General features: G+C 37.8%; 1 pseudogene; it reads left to right on the top strand.

Moving 5' to 3' along the window:
- Window positions 1–931: 931 nt before the first annotated feature.
- On the top strand, window positions 932–16,347 carry LOC116760635 (annotated as a pseudogene).
- The last annotated feature ends 1,371 nt before the right edge of the window (window positions 16,348–17,718 follow it).

The raw sequence follows: 17,718 nt of genomic DNA, 5'->3' as shown, positions 1-17,718 counted from the left end.
TAGTTGTTATTAGACTGTACATGCAAATTTGTATTTTTATTCACCTTTTCTTCATATACTTCTATTCATACACAGTCATTTCTAATTATTATGATGTATTCTAATTAAGGTCTCTACTTGAACCAATTGCAGAAGGAATTTCTACCATTTCCATATAAAAAATCACCACCATTCATATCAAGTTGAATTGCATTTCGAAGTATACTAGACCAGGAGTTAAGAGACCATATTTAATCCCAGGTGTACTATTAATAATCCCAAGTAGCTTGCTGCAAACTACTTTTTCTCCTTCAAACTCCATTTTTCCAACTATAAAATAAAATGTTTAGAAGGAAGATCTAGGGTACCTTCCAGGCCCCAGATGCAGATCCTGATACATAGTATTCATTCATTCATTTATTCATTTATTTATCCGTTCAACTGATATTTACTGGGTATCTTGTCTGTGTCAGGTGTTGGAGATACAGCACCTGGGATACAGCAATGGAAAAAACCATCAGAAGCCCCTACTCTCCTGGAATTTACATAGCCATGATGGGATACAAATAATAAATCAACAAGTAAATGCAGTAATTTCAGATAGCTGTAAATGCCGGTAATATGATTAAATGTCTGATGCGGAGCAAGGATTTGGTTTGGGTACATATGTACAGATTGATGTACAATGCATAATATATTTGCCCCACAGTGCTTCATATCTGAGTGATGTTTAACTGCAACTTTCCTTGCAATTAGATTTTTGTACCCACTGGTATAAACAGCAAAAATAGCTTATAGACATCTTATATATTGTTCTTTATAGATTAGCTGCCCAATTTAGGCAAAATCCCTTTTAAAATATAATTATAATCTGGAGCATATAGACAGAATATTAACATAGAAGTAAAAAGGTATTAGCTTTCCAGTCGGGCACTGAGTGGTTCATTGGATCATGTCTGGTAGCTCCACGGATTATAACAGAGAACACGGCGGCCCAGAGGGAATGGAGCCCGATGGTGTCATCGAGAGCAACGGGAATGAGATTGTGATAACTTTGATGATATGAATTTAAAGGAGTCTCTTCTTCGAGGCATCTATGCTTATGGTTTTGAGAAGCCATCAGCTATTCAGCAGAGAGCTATTATCCCGTGTATTAAAGGGTATGATGTGATTGCTCAAACTCCGTCAGGTACTGGCAAGACAGCCACATTTGCTATTTCCATCCTGCAACAGTTGGAGATTGAGTTCAAGGAGACCCAAGCACTAGTATTGGCCCCCACCAGAGAACTGACTCAACAGATCCAAAAGGTAATTCTGGCACTTGGAGACTATACGGGAGCAACTTGTCATGCCTGCATTGGTGGAACCAATGTTCGAAATGAAATGCAAAAACTTCAGGCTGAAGCACCACATATTGTTGGTACACCAGGGAGAGTGTTTGATATGTTAAACAGAAGTTACCTTTCTCCAAAATGGATCAAAATGTTTGTTTTGGATGAAGCAGATGAAATGCTGAGCCGAGGGTTTAAGGATCAAATCTATGAGATTTTCCAAAAATTAAATACAAGTATTCAGGTGGTGTTGCTTTCTGCCACAATGCCAACAGATGTGTTGGAAGTGACCAAAAAATTCATGAGAGATCCCATACAAATTCTGGTGAAAAAGGAAGAATTGACCCTTGTAGAAATTAAACAGTATTATATTAATGTTGAAAGAGAGGAATGGAAGTTGGATACACTTTGTGACTTGTACGAGACACTGACGATTACACAGGCTGTTATTTTTCTCAACACAAGGCATAAGGTGGACTGGCTCACTGAGAAAATGCATGCCAGGGATTTCAGTTTCTGCTCTGCATGGTGACATGGACCAGAAGGAAAGAGATGTTATCATGAGGGAATTCTGATCAGGGTCAAGCCATGTTCTGATCACTAATGACTTGTTGGGGTCGATAGCAGCAGTTGATGACGAGATGGCACTCAGAAACGGCGTTGACGTAATTTAGGACGTGGAATCATAAGTGAGACAGCACACTGTCTGAATAAAGAGCGAAATTGGCAGAGGGGGTCAATTTGGGAGGAAAGGTGTGGCTATAAACTTTGTTACTGAAGGAGGCAAGAGGATTCTTCGTGACACTGAGACTTTCTACAATACTACAGTGGAGGAAATGCCAGTGAATGTGGCTGACCTTATTTAATTCCTGGGATGAGATAGTTTTGAATGCAGTGCTCGCTTTTGCTGATAGGCGAGCACAACGTGCATTGTGCTTCTTTCTTTGGGAATATTTGAATCTTGTCTCAATGCTCATAGCGGATCAGAAATACAGATTTTGATAGCAAAGCAACATTAGTCATGAGCTCTTGTGAGGAAAGTCGTTGGCTTTATCCTCTTTAGAGTTAGACTGTTGGGGTGGGTATAAAAGCTGGGGTCTGTAAAATCTTTCTTTCTTAGAAATTTATTTCCTAGTTCTGTAGAAATGGTCATATTAGATATTCTCTATCATTTAATAATATACTTGTGGACTAAAAGATGTAAGTGCTGTATAAAATCAGCCAATTATGTTAAACTAGCATATCTGCCTTTATTGTGTTTGTCATTAGCCTGTATAGAAAGGCCTTTTTTTGGGGGGGGCGGGGGTACGCGGGCCTCTCACTGTTGTGGCCTCTCCCGTTGTGGGAGCACAGGCTCCGGACATGCAGGCTCAGTGGCCATGGCTCACGGGCCCGGCTGCTCCGCGGCATGTGGGATCCTCCCGGACTGGGTTACAAACCTGTGTCCCCTGCATCGGCAGGCGGACTCTCAACCACTGCGCCACCAGGGAAGCCCGCAGAAAGGCCTTTAAAATTGATTTTTTTAGAAAGCATTTGAATGCATTTTGTTTGGTATTATATTTATTCAATAAAGTATTTAATTAGTGCTAAGTGTGAACTGGACCCTGTTGCTAAGCCCCAGCAAGCAATCATCCTAGATAGGGTTAAACGTTTACCCCAGTAAAATTGCCATATTGCACATGTCTTAATGAAGTTTGAATGTTAAATAAATTGTATATTCACTTAAAAAAAGAGAAGATATTAAAGTGAAAAGGATATGAGAAGAGGGTCATTCAGTTGTTCATCCATGGGGCACCATGATAGATCAGAAGTTGGTTAATACTTGCCATGTCCAGAAAGGAAGCACAAAGGTAGAATCAAGAAGACCATGCTTACTGATTTGATTTTGCATGGATTATGCACACTTATGTTTCAATTTCTTCTTTTATTAAATGATGAAAATATTTGTCCCTCTCTATTTTCCATTGAAGACATAAAGATAAATTTATAATTTCCCTAAATTTGAGATGCTCTTTGCTACCATGTGCATACTGAGTTCACAAAAGGCATATTCATCACTAAAGCAATCTGCATGTGCAGTGACGGTCAAGTACAGCTTTGTTAGGATGGGTTTCGAAGGTATGCATTGTCACTATACAGTGATTGCCATTTTTAAAATAAAAATCAAGTCTATGTTTTAAATCATACAGAAATCCCTAAAGTTTTCCTCTTAGCTGATTTGGTGAACAAGTTCTGTATTTTACAAACATCTCACCTATAAACGACTTCAAATAGTACTGTGCAAAATGCAACAGAAATGCAAAATAATGGACAAATAACTCAAACTGTGGTGATGAAAGATGTCTATTTCATTGATATACTTGTTCACATAGGAGATTTGGAAAATAATGTTAAGTATGCCTCATTCTCTCAGAATTCCACAGAGGAGTGGATGAGGATCTTCCCTTTACATGGACAACATATCAAATGTAAAAACCTTTTTTTTAATAGGCCAAATTGTACCTCCCTAAAACAAAGATGGGTTGAACCCAGAACACTAATCACACCAGCTTCTAAGCAGAACAGCTGCTGCCACATCAAGATGCTCTGGGCAAAGATGAGTGGAATAAGTTGGCCTTTGCCAAGGAAACTGTAACAATGTAACTGCAAAAAAAACAAAAAACATCCACTCAATTTCCAAAAGTGACAAAATACTCTGAGAAAATACCTTAAAGTCAGAGTTAAAGATACTACCACTACTTATTTAGAGCTAAAATTTCTCTTCCACAATATGGAAATAAAGAATACACAATTAAACCATTTTAGATAAGATTTATTTACTTGTACAGAAAGTTTTTATCTCAAGATAATATACATTTTTCAATCTGTTTAAAAAACAGTAAATAATGACCTACTGTACACTGAGGAAACTACTAAACAATCTTTAAAACAATTATTTGGTAATTATAAATGCTCTGGAAATAAAAGAAAATTTCTTTTAAGATAAAAGCTTCTAGTGATACTGAGAATCTAGTGATCCTGAGATATAACAGGAAAACTTATTCCAACTTAAAAAAATGTATATATGATGCTCAGAAGTGTCACACTGGCTATGTCATTAGAAACACAGAGCATTTTTCTGGGTGCCATTGTCCACAAGGCCCCATGACAGGCGCAGTACAATTGTGTCCTGACCCCCGAGCTTTAAAACAGGACATTTGTAAGCAAGTGTTTCTCTTTCTTATCTTTCAGTCCTTTGTTCTTTGCTCGAGGTACACAGGCACAGCTGTCACAGCATAGACAAAGTTGTGGACAGGGGAAATGGTCTGGATAACATCAAACTGGCTATGCTACGACCAAAGATTGAGAAGAACTGTCCAGTCACAGACGTTTTGTGACGTGACTATGATCTTTTCCCCCTTGGATCCAGAATCAATTTGCATCTTTTTTTTTTTTTTTTTTTTTTTTTTGCGATACGTGGGCCTCTCACTGCTGCGGCCTCTCCCGTTGCGGGAGCACAGGCTCCAGACGCGCAGGCTCAGCGGCCATGGCTCAGGGCCCAGCCGCTCTGCGGCATGTGGGATCTTCCCGGACCAGGCACGAACCCATGTCCCCTGCATCGTCAGGCAGACTCTCAACCACTGCGCCACCAGGGAAGCTCTGCATCTTGTTTTTTAGATTAAATATGGAACATGAATTTACTCAGTGGAACTCTTTACTTCTGCTTCCAATTTGAGAGAATACACTTTGCTCTAGTGGCCCTGGGATCCTCCAAACTGATATGAATGGCTACAATTCTGTGCATGGCAGTGATCCTCAGTATGTGGCAGTAAGGGGCTACAAGTGTATTCTTCCCTAATTGTGGATGTAAAATAAATAAAGAAAATGTCTTTTTAATCTTAAGATAATATTTTATTTCACTGGCACACCTCCATGGCAATAGCAGAGACCAGGCTTCTAACACTGCATTAAATCTATAGAGCAAACATAGCACATAAAAATTTTTAAAATATGAGAAAAATAAAATGTGTTTTAACTCTCAAGGTATAACCAAATAATACTTGATGGTTGACACAGTGCACCTTAACTTACTCCTATTTCTTTTAATTTACTTTCACTGTCTTTTCCTCCTTCTCCATTCATTATCTTCTTTTAAAGTATTCAAACTGCCCACATGGATTTAATAGTAGCTCAGTTTATATCAGTCATTAATGTTTCCTTAAAAACAGCATAACTCATAAGAATCCTCATTACTTTTAACTTTATTGCTGTTGGTCAGTCAACATCTTATAAATGCTACATGTCCTTGAAATATTTTTGTTAAGTTTTTGAAGATACAGAAGCACCAATGAAGAATGAAGGAAAGAAGAATAAACCCATGTGCTTGGGCGAAGAATGGCAGGTATGTCGAGGTCCATAATCAGCTTACCTGATTGCTGTTTTGACACCTACTGCAGAGACATTGTGAAAGCTGACAAGATAACAGCCCACACATGTATGTCACCAATCTGGGGTGGGAGGCAAATCAGATGAACTCTGTCTAGCCCTTAGAGCTTTGATTTTGTTGTTTGTGATGATGGTGCTGCATATACTTACAGGAATAGAGTCATTTGGTACTTATTGAAATATGTATTAGTTTTAAAAGGATCAAAGTATGGGGGAGCAAACAGTGTGAATATACAATATAGTTACTATTGGTGATTCAACAGGTAAAAATTTGTCACCATAGAAATCAAATGTGCATTTTTCTCTGAGGATCCCATTAATGTAGGTATTCTCAAGATTTCAGCCTTCAATCCTCATTAATTCTCGACCTCACACTCTCCATAGGGAGTAGCTTCTGTTCTCATGACTTCAGTTGCATCACTAAACTGAATCGTCTCTTCAACCCAGTCCTCTCATTTGGGCTCCAGATCCATATATGCAACTTCTTGCCAAATCTCCCACATCTGTCCTACTTTTCATCTCTAAATCTGAATGAGTCCTTCCCTGTGTGCTTCTTTATTCAGTGTACTCTGTCCAGTGAATGTCATCACCATTCATCCAGTTATCAAAAGCAAAACTGAAGATCCTGACCCCCTCCTCCTCCTTTACCACACCCCTGATACCATCAATCCTGGTATATTTCCTATTTCTTTAATATTGTATCTATACGAGGTGATGGATGTTCACTAAACCTATTGTGGTAATCCTTTCATAATGTATGTAAGTCAAATCACTATGTTATACACCTTAAACTTATACAGTGCCGTATAAGTCAATTATATCTCAATAAAATATACATGTATATAAAAAACATAGAAAAAACAAAATCAGCATAACCTATTATTCTATTCTTATACAGTGATTCCAGAATCTATCACTCTATTCACCATAGGTGACAACATTGTATCTATACACACATAAGGGTAAAGTTTTAAAGACACTAAATTGGAAAATTTTGATTTGTTACAATTACAAATAAATAAACAAACAAACAAATAAATAAAAGGAATCTATGCCTGCCATTCCACCTATGCTAAAGTGGTGGAGGAATGAGGAATCCTAAGCCCATTTATGACCAGAAGACACTGATGGACCAGATAAGGGCAACTTCTAGCAGTGGTTAAAACTCATGAGTTCTCTATGCAATCTATATGGCTACTATTATATTAGAAAAACCCTTATTCCAATCCCTTTATTCTTATGGACTCAAGAGAATCTCCTTTAATAATCTAATGAAAATGTGTTTCATTTCTGAGCTCCTTTATTAGTTTGGACAAATCTTATCTGGCTCTATCTGCCCATAGAACTTGTCATCTTGGCCATATCCAGGTTAGGAAAACCTCAAGCCTGTAACAATTAATGGTATTTAGACTTTCTTCCTTTTTTCCCATCAGTTTTTTCATTCTTCTTATCTTTCTTTCCTTCCTTCTTTCCTTCCTTCCTTCCTCCCAAATACTTCTGAACCATTAATACAGTATCTCTTTGTTTAGAACAATTGTGCAATCTAAACACTTAGGAAGTATAATATCAGAAATTCCCTTGTACATTCTTTGAGATTGGTGACCAGTGTCCTAAGAAAGGGTGACTGTAATTTTCCTTGTATCCGATGAGATGAGTTGGGATTAATGAATGTCAAAGGGTAAGGATCAAGGGATAGAATATCCATTTTGCCAAAATCACTGTAGGAGTTTTCAATAGGGCAAATCTTTGTGTTGGAACCAACGTCCATTCATAAGAAACAGTAGACATTCTTTTTTTGATGATCTAATGGTGGAAATTCCCTGCATACTGGCCAGCAGTGAAGAAATGTTGCTTCAAGCAGAATTACTGATGCCTTTCCATTATACCACGTTAAGACTGCCAATGTAAAAACTTAGCTCAAATACCCCACCCCCCAAAAAGGAGAGATTATGTGTCTTGAGAGCAAGTAAGGAAAGACAGAAAGAGCACTAACTACAAGTTGGGGAATCAGAGAGATAGTCCTGGGCTCTGCAACCCTCTAGCAATACTAGATGAGTAGCTTCACGTCTTGAACCCTCATTTCTTCAACTGTGAAATGAGAACATTGGATTACATGATCTTTAAAGCCCCTTCCACCTCTCAACATCCTTTGCTCCATAGTTCATCATGAAAATGATCTCAAAGAAAAAAACAGTGGGGTTTAAATAAAATAAATACATAGAAAAATGAGGAATATGAAGGAGGGTAGAGTGAAGAGTAGGATGAAATAGTTCCAAACTGCTTGATGGAATAAATACAGCTTTTTAAAAAATGAATAAATGAGATCAATTTAACCGACAAATTCCTGCCATGCTTGTGGTCTATGAGTGTTCTAAGACAAATAGTATTTTCCCACTGGCAGATCAGAACCTTCTCTGGTAATTCAGCTGAATTTCAGCACTGAACTTGGGACTCCACAGAACATAAGGGTGTGTTTTGGGGAGATAATGCGGATTCTTAGGAGGACTCACTGGGGAGGCAAATGTTCTCTGTTCGGTTTCACAGAAGTGCTTGGTGGCAAATCCACAAGCACTGACCGTATTACTTGCTTTTTCTCATACTTTTTACCTAACTGAGGGGAACCAAAAAAATAAAAAATATCAGTGAGAGAGTTCTGTTACTAACTCCAAACTAGATGCTTACAGTTTGATACAAAAATTTAGTTTTTAATTTTATAATTTCATTCTTGAGTCTCAGAAAAATGAGAATTGAATGGAAAGGGTGCTCCTCCTCCCTTTTTTTCTTTCAGTGTAATCATTTTAGGAAAATTATTTTGCAATGCCAATTTTAAAACTTTCCCACTCAACTGCTCTTTCATTTCTGAGGCGCCTAAGCAACTCCCAAAGTTCAAAGATCACAGTTCTTTACAAGGCAGCTCAGTATAACGATTGTGTTCACACAGAGTGAACTGCAGTATTTCACGCTATTTCAGAGTGGTAACTGTTGGCAAGGCAAAACTATTGGTAATCCTTTCCACAGGTGCAAAATCGCCTCTGGGTATCACATCACTAGATCTAACAGCAATCAAAATGCATGTTACCTTAACAAATCTATGTTTAAATGAATTGCGACTCAAAACGTCAAGATGACTGAAGTTTCACATGCTAACATCAAATGATCTTATTTATAGAAGGTGGGTATTAAACTTGTTTGCAACCTTGCATGAAATATGCATTAATATTAACTAATTTCATCTGACAGTGATTTATTTGGCTAGGATGCACAGTACTGTGTATGTGCCAGGAAGATTGTTGTTTAATAAGCAGAAGAAAAATGGAGCTCATAAATGTTTGTGGAGGACTGGAATGTTCTACATTAAGACAAATTTCAGTGGTGTATTATTTAACAATTATAACAACACTTTGGAATTTGAAGTGTCTGATGTACTGTATAACATAAAACTGTATACAAATACCCTCTGTTCTGAGACAAATTCAGTAGCTTCAGCCTCTCCACTGCCACCCAGAGGAGTTAAAAAATCAACAAACAAGGAACATTTCTCCCGAGTCAGCATTAGGAGGAAATTTTTCTGCTATAGGGTTTCTTCAGGAGTTTGTATTTGGAGACCATCAGCCAAAGGATAGCAAAAAGAAATTTAGGGGAAAATTTCAAGTGACTGAGAGATTGTCAACTGGAATTCAAACTTAACGAACATGCTGGGGGTAGGGTTTAAAGTCGCAGCCTAACACAGCTTTTCTTGGTGTAGGGTAGGAAATAGAGCTTCTCTAAGCATGACCCATTACTTAAATGCATGAAATCACTGACTGGAACAGCTGAGTTTTTTCAGAGCTTTTACCCTTCAGTTAGTCTGGATAAAGTAACTGTTTTAAAGTTAATTGTAGGTTGCTTTTAAATACAGTGTGAGGGGTCTCCAATTTATGATTCTCCTTTTCATTTATTGCAAAGATAAAAGTGATGTGTGTGTGTGTGTGTGTGTGTGTGTGTGTGTGTGTATGTGATGTTTCAGTTGAAAGGCTTTTATACATTTACGTCCTGAGAGTACACTGATGGTCTTCTTAGCAGAGATGTATTTTTGTTTTATTGATATGCTTCTGGATAATTCTCCATTCTTTCTTCATCTTAATGTGTGCTTTATGCATTTTTGGTCTTTTCAACACTCTTCAGTAGAGCTTAAACAGAAAAGGTGGGATAATCTGTCCCAACTTTTTTTAGTCTAATAAAAGATGTTTTCATAAAAAGGCATTAAAAGACCATAACTGTCACTGCACAAGGCCAATGGAAGACAGAGATACAAATGTTATGGTTCTTACCTCCCATGAAGCTTACTATTTAATGTACATAATAAACATTAAATATGTATATTTATATTAGGGAGGAATACACACACATGTATTTTTTAGGGGAGTAAAGTCAAATTAGTGTTTTAGAGTCAAGTTCTATTTTGTTTTTTTAAGGGAGAAACAAAGTTTGCTTTTGCTTGGTATAGAACTATAGAGAATGTCCATCCGTATTTTTTTATTTTTTAACTATATTACGGTATAAGTGAGGTAAACCTTCATATATTTAAAGTTTATAATTTAATCAGTTTTGACATAAGTATACACCTGTGAACCCTCACTACAATCAAGAAAAATCAAGAAAAACATTTCCATCACCTCCAAAAGTTTTCATGTGCCCCTTGGTAATCCATCTCTCCCTTCATATGGTCCCTAGGCAATCATTGATCTTTCTATCCCTATAAATTAGTTTGCATTTTCTAGGATATTATATAAATGGAATCATAGACCATGTACTTTATTTTACCCAGGTGTTTTCACACAGCATAATGATTTTGTGACTCACCAATGTGGTTATGCGTATTGATAATATCTTCCTTTTTATTGCTGAGTAGTGTCCATTGTCTGACTATACAGAAAATTGTGGATCCATTCCTTTGATAGGCATTTGTGTTGGTTCCAGTTTGGGTCAGTTTTTAAAATCTTAGACATTTTTATGTGTGGGTTCTCATTGTGGTTTTAATTTGCATTTCCCTGATGACTAATAACTTTGAGCATATCATATTCCATTAGGATGTTTGTCCTATTATTTACTTGAAGCAGTTCTTTATATTTTCTGGATACAAGTTCATTGTCTGATACATGTTGCAAAAAATAATTTCTACCAGTTTGTGGTTTGCCTTTTGATTTTCTTAATTGTGTGTGTGTGTGTGTGTGTGTGTTTGCAGTAAGCGGGCCTCTCACTGCTGTGGCCACTCCCGTTGCGGAGCACAGGCTCCAGATGCGCAGGCTCAGCGGCCATGGCTCACAGGCCCAGCCACTCCGCGGCATGTGGGATCTTCCCGGACGGGGGCATGAACCCGTGTCCCCTGCATCGGCAGGCGGACGCTCAACCACTGTGCCACCAGGGAAGCCCTGTGTGGTTTTTTTAACAAATTTTATTTATTTGTTTATTTATTTATTTAGGCCACGCTGTTCAGCTTGTGTGATCTCAGTTCCCCTAAACAAGGATTCAATCCATGCCCTCTGCAGTGGAAGCACAGAGCCCTAACCACTGGACCAGCAAGGAATTCCCTTAATTGTGTGTTTTGAAGAGCAAAGTTTTAAATTTTGATGAAATCCAATTTATCAGTTTTTTCTTTTATGACTCAAGTTTTTATGTTCTAATTAAGAAACTCAATTAGAGTTCTGCCTAACTCAAGATGTTTTCTCCTATATTTCCTTATAGAAATTTTATCATTTTAGATTTCATATTTAGATTGTTTTTAAACTAATGTTTATGTAGGATGTAGAGTAAGTGTGATGATTTTTTCCCATTCAGACTCTCTTTTGTTCTACTTATGTGTGTGTCTATTTTATCACCAATAGCAAACTATAATTTTATAGTAAGCCTTGAAATTTACTGGGGTAAATCCTCCAACTTTCTTCTTTTTTACTGCTTTGTTTATTCTAGATCCTTTGCATTTCCATGGAAGTTTTATGAAAACGTTGTTAATTTCTACAAAAAAAAAACCCTGGAATTTTGATTGGGATTTCATTGATTTTATAAATCAGTTTGGGGATCTTAAGAATATTGGTCATCTGAAGAATAATGAGTCTTTATTATATCTCTCCATTTATATAGCATGTCTTTAATTTTTCTCAGAAACTTCTGTCATTTTCAGTGTAAACGTCGAACATTTTCTATTAGATTTATTCCTAGATATCTTATGTTTTAATTTGGGGTTTTTCTGGGTACTATTCAGAATGGATTGTTAAAATTTTGTTTTTCAATTGTTTGCTTCAATATGTAAGAATACAATTGACTTTTGCATGTGAACTTTGCATCCTATGACATTGCTAAATTCATTTGTAAATTCTAGGAAATATTTTGTTGACCTCCTTGAATTTTCTGCATAGATAATGATAGTATTTGCAAATAAGGACAGATTTACTTTTTTGTTTTCAGCTTTTTCAGTCTTTTATTTCTTTATTCTGTCTTTTTTCAATAGCTAGGACCCTACTCTAACGATGAATAGAAGTGGTAAAAGCAGGCTATGTCGGTTTGCTGCCAATCCCAGGGGGAAACAGTTCAGTTTTTCACCATTAAAGACGATGTTAAGCTGTAGGCTTTTTTGTTGATACTCTTTATTCATTTGATAAAGCTCCTTACCATTCCTAGTTCTGAGACTATTATGAATGTATGTTGAATATTGTCAAAGGCTCCTTTGGCACTAATTAAAAGGGTCGTAAGGATTTTCTCCTTTATTCTGTTAATATGATGAATTTTGTTTATTGATTTTTTGTTTGTTTGTTTGCGGTATGCGGGCCACTCACTGTCGTGACCTCTCCCGTTGCGGAGCACAGGCTCTGGATGGCCATGGCTCATGGGCCCAGCCACTCCACGGCATGTGGGATCTTCCCAGACCAGGGCACAAACCCGTGTCCCCTGCATTGGCAGGCAGACTCTCAACCACTGCGCCACCAGGGAAGCCCTATTGATGCTTTTTTAAAATATTAACTAGCCTTTCATTCATGGGACAAGTTCTATTTGATCATAATGTCTTATCCTTTTTATCAATTGTTAGACTTAATTTACTAATATTTGCTAAGAATTTTTGTGTGTCTCTCATGAAAGACTTACTGTCACCATAATTTTACCTTTTCTAGAGTGTCATATAGTTGGAATTGTGTAGTATGTAACGTTTTTAGATTGGCTTCTTTCACTTACTAATATGAATTTGTTTCCTCCATGTTTTTTCATGGCTTGAAAGGTTATTTCTTTTTAGTATTAAATAATATTCCATAGTCTGGATGTACCACAGTTTATCCATTCACCTACTGAAGGACATCTCAATAGCTTCCAAGTTTTAGCAATTATGAATAAAGTTCCTATAAACATCCGTGTGCAGAATCGTGTAGATGTAAGTTTCAACTCCTAGGGTAAATACCAAAGAGCACAGTTGCTGGATTATATGGTAAAAGTATATTTACTTTTGTGTGAAACTGTCTTCTGAAGTGGCTGTACCATTTTGCATTCCCACCAGCAATGGATGAGAATTTCTGCTGCTCCACATCCTTGTCAGCATTTGGTGGTGTCAGTGTTTTGGATTTTGGCCATTCTAATAGGTATGTAACAGTATCTCATTCTTGTTTAAATTTGCAATTCCCAAATGACATACGATGTTGAAGATCGTTTCATATGCTTATTTGCCATCTGTAGACCTTCATTGGTAATTGTCTATTCAGGTCTTTTGCCCATTTTTAATAGGGTTGTTTGTTTTCTTACTGTTGAGCTTTAATAACTCTTTTTTGTTTTGTTTTGTTTTTGTTTTTGTTTTGCGGTACGCGGGCCTCTCACTATTGTGGCCTCTCTCATTGTGGAGCACAGGCTCCGGATGCGCAGGCTCAGCGGCCATGGCTCACAGGCCTAGCCACTCCGCAGCATATGGGATCTTCCCGGACCGGGGCATGAACCCGTGTCCTCTGCATCGGCAGACGGACTCTCAACCACTGCACCACCAGGGAAGCCCTAAGAATTCTTTGTATATTTTCTTTTTTATTAAAGTATAGTTGATTTACAATATATTAATTTCAGATGTAAAGCAGAGTGATTCAGTATTTTTCCAGATTATACTCCATTAAAATTATTATAAGATAATGGCTATAATTCCCTGTGCTATACAATATATCCCTTTTGCTTATCTTAGTGGTTTATATTTTCTAATCCCATACCCCTAATGTGCCCCACCCGTCTTCCCTCTCCCCACTGGTAACCACTAGTTTGTTTTCTATATCTGTGAGTCTGTTTCTGTTTTGCATATACATTCATTTGTGTTATTTTTCAGATTCCACAAATAAATGATATCATAAGTATTTGTCTTTCTCTGTCTTATTTCACTAAACATAATATTCTCTAGTTCCATCTACACTACTGCAAGTGATGGAATTTCATTCTTTTTTTAGCTGAATAATATTCCATTATGCATATATATACCACATCTTCTTTATCCATTCATTTGTTGGTGGGCACTTGGGTTGCTTCCACATCTTGGCTATTGTAAACAGTGCTGCTATGAACATTGGGGTGCATGATCTTTCTGAATTAGTGTTTTCATTTTTTTCAGATATATACCCAGGAATAGAATTGCTGAATCATATAGTAGTTCAAATTTTAGTTTTATGAGGAACCGCCATACTGTTTACCATAGCAGCTGCACCAATTACATTCTCTCCAACAGTGTACAATGGATCCCTTTTCTCCACATCCTCTCCTACAGTTGTTATTTGTAGACTTTTTGATGTTAGCCATTCTGACAGGTGTGAGGTGATATCTCATTGTTTTGATTTGCATTTCTCTAACAATTAGTGATGTTTAGCACATTTTTATATGCCTGTTAGCCATCTGTATGTCTTCTTTAGAAAAATGTCTATTCAAGTCATCTGCCCATTTTTTGATTGGGTTGTTTGTTTTTTTGTTGTTGAGTTGTGTGAGCTTTTTATATATTTTGGACATTAACCTCTTGTCTGTAATATCATTTGCAAATATTTTCTCCCATCCCATAGGTTGTCTTTTCATTTTGTCAATGGTTTCCTTTGCTGTGCAAAAGCTTTTAAGTTTAATTAGGTCCCATTCATTTATTTTTGCTTTTATTTCTTTTGCCTTTGGAGACATATCAAAAAACACAATTTATGTCAAAGAGTGTTCTTCCTATGTTCTCTTCTAGGATTTTTATGGTTTTAGGTCTTACACTTAGGACTTCAGTTCATTTTGAGTTTATTTTTGTGCGTGGTGTGAGGAAATGTTCTAATCTTATTGTTTTACATGCAGCTGTCCAGTTTTCCTAGCACCACTTGTTGAAGAGACTGTCTTTTCTCCATTGTATATTCTTGCCTCCTTTGTCATATATTAATTGACCACAGATGCATGGGTTTATTTCTGAGCTCTCTATTCTGTTTCATTGATCAATGTATCTGCTTTTGTGCCAGTACCAGGCTGTTTTGTTTACTGTGGCTTTGTAGTATGGCCTGAAGTCAGGGAGCATGATACATCCAGCTTCGGGTATTTTTCTCAAGATTGCTTTGGCAATTCTAGGTCTTTTGTAGTTCCATATAAATTTTAAGATTATTTGTTATAGTTCTGTGAAAAATGTCATGAGTATTTTGATAGAGATTGCATTAAATCTGTAGATTGCCCTGGGAAGTATGGCCATTTAACAATAGTAATTCTTCAAATCCACGAGCAAGTGATACCTTTCCATTTCTTTGTATCGTCTTCAATTTCTTTCATCACTGTTTGATAGTTTTCAGAGCCTAGGTCTTTCACCTCATTGGTTAAGTTTATTCCTAGGTATTTTATTCTTTTTGAAGCAATTTTAAAAGGAATTTTTTTTTAATTTCTCTTTCTGGTAGTTTATCATTAGTGTATGGAAAAGCAACATATTTCTGTATACTAATGCTGTATCCTGCAACTTTTCTGAATTCATTTATTAGTTCGAATAGTTTTTGGGTGGAGACTTCAGGGTTTTCTATATAAAGTATCATGTCACCTCAAATGGTGACAGTTTTACTCCTTCAATTACAACTTGGATGCATTTTATTCCTTTGTCTTATCTGATTGCTGTGGCTAAGACTTCCAATAACATGTTAAATAGAATTGGCGCAAGTGGGCATCCTTGTCTTGTTCCTGAATTTAGAGGAAAGGCTTTCAGCTTTTCACTGTTAAGTATGATGCTAGTAGTGGGTTTGTCATAAATAGCCTTTATTATGTTGAAATATGTTCCCTCTATACCCACTTCGATGAGAGTTTTTAATCATGAATCAATGTTGTATTTTGCAAATGCTTTTTCTGCATCTATTGAGATGATCATGTAATTTTTATCTTTCCTTTTGTTAATGTGGTATATTACATTGATTCATTTGTGAATGTTGAACCATCCTTGCGTCCCAGGAGTTAATCCAACTTGATCATGGTGTGTGATCCTTTTTATACATTGTCGGATTCGGTTTGCTAATATTTTGTTGAGGATGTTTGCATCTACATTCATCAATTATGTTGGTCTGTAATTTTGGTTTTTTGTAGTGTCTTTATCTGGTTTTGATGTCAGGGTAATAGTGGCCTTGTAGAATGAATTTGGGAGTGTTCTGTCCTCTTCAATTTTTGGAATAGTTTGAGAAGCATAGGTATTAGTTCTTCTTTATATGTTTGGTAGAATTTCCCTGTGGAGCTGCTGTTAACATTCTCTGCCTCTATGACTGTAGATGAAACAGTTAGCTATCACAGCCTTGAAGGGGTGTTCTTATATGCGAGTGTCCCAATACAGACGTTTGGTGGGAAGGCTGGATTTGACATGGACATCAGTTATGTTTCCCTCAGTTTGCGCTGGCAGCTATCACCTTGGTAAGTGGTGCGGCTAGGGTTGGAAGGGCTAATGCTGATGGTGGGTGTGAGGCAGGACTTCCTCTCTGCTTAGTGGCCATCACTGACCATCAGAGGTGGAGTCTGATCCCAAGTTGCTGGAGCAGAAGCCTTGAGTGTCAGGCTCAAGCTAGTTTTGTTCCCTTGTGTTGTGTATTTCCCCTATCCCCATGCCAGGATATTTGTCCCAGAGGAGAGGAGTGTTGAAGCAAGTGGGGTCCCTGCACAGACAGAGGTCCAATGCACTGCTTGTGTAGGCATCTGTAGTTCCATTCAGACACAGCCTTGGGTACAAGCCCCCTTTGTATCTCACAACCAGTCACTGCCCCCTGCCTCTGCCAGCCCCTCCCTGTTGTGGAACTGCTTCACAGGGGTGGCAGGGACCCTCATGGACTCTCAGCATGTGTCAGGAGGTTAGCTGTGGTACAGTGGTCACTGTCAGAGATCTTGGCAGCTTCTGTGGTGCTGCTTAAGTGCCAAAAATGGCTGCTGCCCCACCCCCAGCTCCACCCCAGGACCAGGTCACCTCTGCATCCCACAGTCGAGTCTTTTTCCTGGTTCTAGCTAACCCAGATCTAGTACCACACTGTGGCATGGAGAGATCAGGATTGGAGCATTTGCTCAGCTTGGGCTAAGGTGTGCAGTGTGGCAGTCACAGGAAACCCAGCAACTGCTATGGCAGACCTCTCTCCTTATGAGCAGAGTCCAGGTTTTTCCAGCATTTCTGTCTGACCCAGCAGTCCTTCAAACAGCCAAGGGGACTTGTCCCTCTACATTGGATCCCAGGATTGGGATGCCCAATCTGTGGCTCAACTGGCTCACTGCCCAGAATGGGTGTCTGCTCATGTAATCTCCCTGTTCCTACCAGGGGCACAGGTCCTTACCTGATCGCTTTTCTTCCCTTCCTACCCAATTCCGTGTATATCTTTCTTACAGCCTTGGTTGTATAAGGGTTCTTCTGCCAGTTTCTGGTTGGTTTTCAGTAAGGATTATTCCACACGTTGATGCATTTGTGATATGTTCGTTTGAGGAGGTGAGCTCCACATCTTTTTACTCTACCATCTTGATCTCCACCTTTACATATTTTGAA

The sequence above is a fragment of the Phocoena sinus genome, chromosome 10 (assembly GCF_008692025.1).
Source record: "Phocoena sinus isolate mPhoSin1 chromosome 10, mPhoSin1.pri, whole genome shotgun sequence".
Lineage (NCBI taxonomy): Eukaryota > Metazoa > Chordata > Mammalia > Artiodactyla > Phocoenidae > Phocoena > Phocoena sinus.
The sequence above is the reverse complement of the archived record's forward strand: the minus strand, read 5'-3'. Positions and strand labels throughout refer to the sequence as shown.